This window comes from Rhinolophus sinicus, linkage group LG06 (genome assembly GCF_036562045.2).
Source record: "Rhinolophus sinicus isolate RSC01 linkage group LG06, ASM3656204v1, whole genome shotgun sequence".
NCBI classification, from domain to species: domain Eukaryota; kingdom Metazoa; phylum Chordata; class Mammalia; order Chiroptera; family Rhinolophidae; genus Rhinolophus; species Rhinolophus sinicus.
Window position 1 is genome coordinate 24,982,403 of NC_133756.1, and position 7,772 is coordinate 24,990,174.

Genomic DNA, 7,772 nt, shown 5'->3' on the forward strand with positions numbered 1-7,772 from the left:
CTGCTGCAGCCCAGCGGCAGAGCTGGCTCCGGGCTCAGGTAGCACCAGCAAGTCAAAGAGCCAAAGGGGGCCTTCGAATGAGGAGGTGTGCTCCACAACCTTTGGGGGGAAATTTTTAGGACACCCTGGAATTCCCATCAATAATTAACAACAGCATGTAGAAGATAGGGAATTGGAATAGAAACAAGGGGACAGAGAGGGATGGGTAGACCTAGGTGGTCTTGAAAGTCCTTTCCTGCAGAGAAGTCCCATGACCCAGATAGATCATTCAACAAATCCTGGGGCCACTCCACCGCCCTCCCCACCATATGACACCTGCTGTGCTGAGCACAAGAATTAAAGATGAACAAGGAGAGAAAAAATAATTAGACCTGGTTTCTGCCCACAAAGAAATTACTATCTAACAGAGAATCAAACGTGCAGGGAAGGATATGTTTGAGTGGATGAAAATAACACAGGCTATGGAGCTAAAGGGAATGAGACTTAAACCTGATTTTGTCATTTGCTAGTTGCGTCACCTTGGAAATGTTGCTTTGCTTCTCTGAGCCTCTGTGTTCTCATCTGCAAACTGGAAATTATATCCATCCTCAGGGGGGTGCTGTGTGATGTGAATGAGGTAATGGATGTAAAGTACCTCACCTAGTTCCTCTTACATACAGGCTCAGGAAAGGGGAGTTTCCTTCTTAGCCTCTGTATTAGTCAAGGTTCTCCAGAAAAACAGAACAAAGATATATTCATGCAATTATGGAGGCTGAGAAGTCCCAAGATCTGTAGTCAGCATGCTAAAGACCCAGGAGAGCTGATGGTCTAGTACCATTCCAAGTCTGAAAGCCTGAGAACCAGGAGAGCTGAGTGCAGAGTAACAATCCAAAAGCCAGCAGGCTTGAGACCCAAGAAGAGCTCATTTTTCAGTTTGTGTCAGAAAACAGACAAAGACTGACGTTGCAGCCAGCAGTGAGGCAGGAGCTCCCTCCTACTCAAGTTATCTGTTTAGTTGACTGGATGAGACCCGCCCACATTAGGGAGAGCCATCTGCTTCACTTAGTCTACCAGTTCAAAAACAGTCATCTCATTCAGAAACACCCTCATAGACAAACCCAAGAACAACGTTTGACCAAATGTTAGGGCGTCCTGTGGCCCAGATGAAACATAAAATTAATCATCACAAAAATGCTCTAGCCCTCTATCTGAAGCCCTTTTAGAACACCAACGAAGGAATTGGTGTTCTAAAAGGGCTTCAGATAGAGGGCTAGAGCATTTTTGAGTGAGAAAACGTTACTTCTGGCCAAGTGGTGCAAAGGAGAAAATATTTGAATGTTCTTCTCACCACGGCAGCTGCTCCATCCCTGAGAACCTGGCCCATTCTACAGGACAGGCCTGGGTTTAAGTCTCATTCACTCTCTGTCAGTCTCAGCTATATACCAAGATGTGATCTCTCACTTTCTACTTGCATTGTAGTCCCCGCCTCAATTCTACGAGTCCGTAGGCTTCTTGAGGACATTGTCTAGGACTGATGCAATTTCTGTGCCAGGTACATGGTAGCTGAGTGACCAGGAAATATTGGCTGAGTGACTATAATATCTAAATCCAACCATTTCATACAACAGATAAAATAACGAAGGCTCAAGACTTATTTGTTTATTCATTCAACCGGTATTTGCTGAGCTTCTACTATGTTCTGTGACAATACACAAAGGTAAATAGAGATATAAGTAAGACATCATCCCGTGTTTCCTCGAAAATAAGACCTAGCCGGACAATCAGCTCTAATGCGTCTTTTGGAGCAAAAATTAATATAAGACCTGGTCTTATTTTACTATAATATAAGACCAGGTATAATATAATATGATATGATATGATATGATATGATATGATATGATATGATATGATATGATATGATATGATATGATATGATATGATATGATATGATATAATATGTAATACTGGGTCTTATATTAATGTTTGCTCCAAAAGATGCATTAGAGCTGATAGTCTGGCTAGGTCTTATTTTGGGGAAAACACAGTATATGCCCCTAAAAGCTCAGGTTCATACAATGGAGGGAAATGAAAAAAGGGAGCTCCTAGTACATTAAAGGGTCTCTGTGTACATCACTCCACCTTATATCCCCAGTGTCCATTCATTCATTTATTTATCCAAAAATGTTTCTTGAGCACTAACGGTTTCAGGCATTGTCCTAGGTTCCAGGGAACCATAGTAAACAAAAGAGGTGTGGTTCTGCTGATAGAGAATTCACAGTCTAGTGGAAGAGAGAAAAATAGAAAGATAAAATAAAACAAGACAATTAGGAAAAAAACCGTATTTACAAAATTCCAGGGACTCAAAATAGAAAGAATATATAATCTCCCTATGGAAGTCAGGAAAGGTTTGACAGTATTTGAGCTGAGAATTAAAGGAAGAGTATATGTTCTACAATCAGACACACAAGAAATATTGAACATACAAGACACAGAATCTTAGGGCATGAGAACAGCCTGCACAAACGTTTGGCAACATGGGAAAACATACACAAATAAAAGCTTTCATTTCACGATGGAACCTTTTATAGTTTAATTTTTTCCGAAACATTATATTAAAACGTATGACCATAAATCATTGCATACCACAGCCTCACTCTGATTCTTCATTCTAAATGGTTAAATGTAAGCCTCTGTGTGGCTAGGATCCAACAGCTTCCAACAGTCATTGCTCAGAAAATCATGTTGGATTGGGCTATAACTTCTGGGTCAGGGAGTGCTTGAGGGCAGGGGATATTCCTCTACCACCACTATGTCAATCTTTGTGGCCCTTTTGGTATTTGCCTCAACCAATCATATTACCTCTTTTGGATTAAATCCTGCTTTCAAGGATCCTAGGCATAGAAAGCTCTCAGAGAGCTGAGTTGGAGGCTTCGTATTGCCTCTTACTTGCTCTGGGACCACAATCAAAACCGCCTCATTGTGCCTCAGTTTAATCAATTAATAATTGCCCATCTTTATTGAGGGCTTACAGAATATCAGGCTCTGTACTGGGCAATTGTCAAACATACATTATCTCATCTAATCCTCAAACATTGGTATATTTTATCTCATCTAACCCTCACTACGACCAGTGGATGTGGATATTAGGTGTTAAGGATTCTCACTTTCCAGTTGTGGAAACTAAGCCCCAAGAGTGAGGAACTGATGTGTTCAGAGTCACACAGACAGAATCAGAATGTGGTCCAGAGCTCAGCAAGCTCAACTCCTCACCTCTACCAACTCCCCTGTGGGATTAAGGGTGAATACACTTTGACCACGTAGAAAAGGATGTGTAAATTTTAACTAAGCTATCAAGACTCACTATGCCATTCCCATTAACAGTGTTCGTCTCCCCAACCCAACACCAAATACTGCACCTCATGTCCCTTAAACCCCAAGCTACCTACTGCAGATAATATAGGTACAGTTCCTCATTTCCTAGTTTGTAATAATGAGAGGTTTGGCAATGGACTAGAAGGGCTCTCCATGCCTAATGAAACTATGGAGATTTCTACTTCTGTCCAAGATGGAGGAACAGGGACCAGATTTGCACTCCCACCTGAAACAATGAACAAAACAATGGTTCTCAAGACATTGCACATTTAGGCAATGAAGGACCATGATCCCTGAAAGATAAGACATAAGCAAGGTAAGACTTATAATTGACCTTATAAGGCTTATAACAATTATAAATCCTATAATTATTTACAGCCTTGAGTGAGTTTCTAGGTCATGGTACAGGACAGGGAACCCAGGTGGAGGCCAGTGGACTCCCTGAGTTTTGGATGCAAAGCTAAGTCTGGGGAGACCAAGGAGGGTGGGGTTCACAAGGCCATGTACTGGAAAGAGAGACTCGCAGAGAGAGAACTGAGATCTGCCAGAAGTTCCCCTTCATTAGTCAGCTGAGAAGAGTGTGCGCGTAAGAAACTATTTGAGGTCGCAGAAAGAACAAATCTGTTAAGAGGAGAATAATCAATCGACATTACTCCAGATGATAAAATTTGTAAACAAAGACATTAAAACAGTTATCATAATAGTATTCCATATGTTCAGGAAGCTAGAGGAAAAGATTGAACATGTTAAGTAGAGACATGAAAGATGTAAAACAGACCCAAACTGAATTGCAATACCTGAGATAAAAAATAAATTGATGGCACTGATAGCAGATGCAACAGTGCAGAAGAGAGTGGACATGAAGACTACCCAAAATAAAACACAGAGAGAAAAAAAAAGTCTAGAAAAACAATGAACATAACATCAGTAAGCTTTGGGAGAACACTATTTAGAGAGTGACGAAACAAACAACACACTGGGAGAAATTACGTTCAAATCATATATTTGATAAACACACTTGTATCCAGACATTAAAGAATTCTCAAAACTCAATAATATGAAAACAAACAACCCAGTTTAAAAAATAGACAGATTTGACCCGATACTTTACCCAGAAAGATATGTGGTTGTCAAGTAAGCACATGAAAAGATGCTCAACATCAGTAGTCATCAGAGAAATGCAAATTAAAGACACAATAAGATACACTACTCACCTATTAGAATGTCAAAAATTCTAAAAGACTGACATTCCAAGTATTGGTGAGGGTATGGAGCCAGTGGAACTCTCATACGTGGCTGGTACAAATATAAAATGTTGCAACCACTTTGGAAAACAGTTTGGCAGCTTTTTAAAAAAAATTAAAATAAAGTTAAATACACATCTATCATGTGACCCAACCATTTTACTTCTAGGAATTTCACAAGACTAATGTCTGGGCAGCTGTATTTCTAATAGCCAAAAACTGGAAACAAAGCAAATGTTCATCAACAAATGAATGGATAAATTATGATATATGTTTACAATGGACTGTTACTCAGCAATAAAAAGGAATGATTATGCATCCATAAGATAACATGGTAAACCTCAATAATTATGCTGAGTAAAAGAAGCAAAATTTAAGAAGCCTACTTACTCTATGGTTCTGTTTATATAAAATGCTAGAAATGCAAACTAATCTCTGGTAACAGAAAGCAGACCCAGTGATTGCCTGGAGATGAGGATGGGAAAAGTGGCAGACAAGAGCAAGAAGAAAGGATTCTGAAGGGACATGAGGAAATACATGGGGCTGATGGATATGGTCACTGTCTTGATTAAGTTGATGGTTCCACAGGTATGTGCATAAACGTGTCAAATTGCACACTTAAAACATGTGCCGTTTATTCTATGTGAAGAAGTAGGGGAGTGGAGAGAAGAAGAAATAGTACCTATGATGCTAAAAGTAACTCAGAGGCTACTTTGGCCCAGAGGCAAGGGATGTCTTTTGCCTTCTTTAGGGCACCCAGCCCCAGGCTAAAATAGGAATAATAAAATAGAGTAACTACCTAACATGGAAATTGTGAAATTATTCATGTAGCAAACACTTTTTGAGTGTTTGCTGCTGATCAGACTCTCTAGTAAGTGCTTTGCATGGCTTTTTAATCTCATTTAATCCTCACATCAGCCCTCTGAAGTAAGTACTATTATTATTCCCATTTTATAGATGAGGAAACAGAAGCCCAGAAGGGTTAAATAACTCACCTAGGTTATATAATAAAGGTAAACTTACATCAATTAAGTTATATAAAAGCACCTGGGAGGGCCCAGCACAGAGCTGCTGTTCTGTAAACATGCTTTGAGACAACTCTGCAATAGTGTTCTGTCCGTGGAGGCACCTTACCCAGCAAAGGAGAGAAAACTCTGAAGTCATAGCAGCCTGGATTCAAACCCAGTTCCAGCTAAGGGTCCGTGGGCTTGAGAGTTCATCTCTCTGTGCTCAGTTTCCTCATCTGCACAACAGAAATAGTAAGGCCTGATTTGAAGGCTAACTTGAGGAGTGTGCTTAAAGAATATGAAACAGTGGTGGTATGTAATCGAACAATTTATAAGCACAGGCCATGACTGTCGTGTTCATCGGTATATTTCATTTATGGCAGTTACTGAATGAATGAAACACGTGCTCAATGGCATCATGATCACATTTGTCCTGCACAATAATTACATAAGATGAAAAAGGATTATCATCCCCAAGCAATAGATGGAGAAAGAGAAAAAATGGTCAGCAATTTGCCCAAATTTATACAGTGAGTGAATCATTGAGTAAATGGGACCCCTCACTCAGTGCATTTTTCTGCTATTACACATTGTCTCTTAATGCTCCTTCTCCATGTCTTCTGGACCTGAACAAGTCAACTTTTACAGTGAATAGCTAAGAACTGCAAGAGAAAGCTCTCTGAACATAGAAAAGCCCTTTTTACTTCCGATGTTAGCGGGGAGCCTTTGGAAAAGAAGCTTACTTCAAATGGATACAAGAAATAAACATTTCACCAGGTTGAACGTAGCCTGTTCCAGTAGTTATTTGGATTAAAACTCCAGGGCAGTGTCAGGCCAACCTCATTTCTCTGTGGGCGGCAGAGTATCCCCAGGTTCAGCCTCCCCTCAGGAGCCCGGCCCAGGATAAGCACACAAGGAAAGAATGGTTCAGAATCCCAGCGCTCTAAGGCAGCCTTGATGACTGAAACCCGAGAGGTCTCTTGAACTTGGAGGAGAGGTCAGGCGACCAAATGCTTTATTATCCACTGAAAGTTACGCCCAACACAATATTATTCTCTTACAGCAGAGAGCTTTATAGTTTTCAAAGCGCTTCCATAAGCAGCTTTGGCTTCCTTTTATCCTACCAACAACAACAACCAAAAAAAAGAAAAAGTATAGGACCAGGCAATGCAGCATAAATGGTTAAGATCATGGGCTTTGGAGCCAGACTGGCCTGGATCCCATTTCTGACACTTGGTATCTATGGAACTTGAATAAGTCACTGGGCCCTGTGAGCCTCAGTTTCCTTATCTATAAAATGAAGGTAGTAGTATTACATACAGGGACCTCACAGCAGCGGAGAGAAAACTCTGAAGTCATAGCAGCCTGGATTCAACGTAAAATGCCTGACTCAGGTTCAATCGTGATTCTATAGTCATAGTCCTTCCGTCTGAATTTCTGGATTCCATTTCATCGAGTGGGATTTCCTCCTAAGGAGGCCCACCAGCACTCACCCCCGGTTCATCTTATAGTTAAACAGCAGGCTGAGCAAATATTTGTGGGATGAATCAATAAACCGGGGAGTCTCCGTCCCATGATGGCACCTAGAAGCCTTCCCCACTCTTCTGGTTCAGGGTATAAATGCTTCTGGAATAACAGGCTGTCAGGCATTGATGGATCACAAACCGATAGATTTACCAATGCCCTCAGAGCAATCGAGTTCAAAGAAAAACCCTCTAGGGCATGTGGATGGGGGTGAGCGAGAGACGGGCTGGGTCCTGATGAATCCCACACGCGGCCTGACAGGGTGAATGGCAGCCTCGTCAAATCGGCTCTTGATGGAGGCACTCAGGGAGTTCTCACTTACCAGCCTCTCCAGACCTGTCTGTCTGTCCACCGCAGACCCCAGCTCTGATTGGGGAGGCCTGGTGATTGGAGTCAGCTCTCTGGGCTGTCAGCTGGGGAGAGGGGGATATTGAATTCATCAGTCATGTTGACAGGGAACGTGGGGTGGGGGAAGGCGTTCCCAGAGTGCAGGGGGAAACCCAGGGTAGAGCAAAGCTGTGAAGAACAACTGGTTTGGCCTTGAGCAGGGTGACCCCTTGAGCCAGATTAATGACCCACAGATTCCCATTTGTGTTTCAAATTGCCCTAAATGATGGATGATAAACATTAGCCCTTGGTCCGCACT

General features: G+C 41.6%; 1 long non-coding RNA gene across 1 annotated transcript in view; it reads right to left on the reverse strand.

Annotated features, from left to right (window-relative positions):
- Positions 1–7,540, reverse strand: part of LOC109453222 (uncharacterized) — a 144,198-nt gene extending 136,658 nt beyond the window's left edge. The window contains exon 1 of the long non-coding RNA XR_012497733.1: positions 7,449–7,540. This is a non-coding gene — a long non-coding RNA (uncharacterized LOC109453222). The remainder of the gene's footprint in view (positions 1–7,448) is intronic.
- Positions 7,541–7,772: the final 232 nt, after the last annotated feature.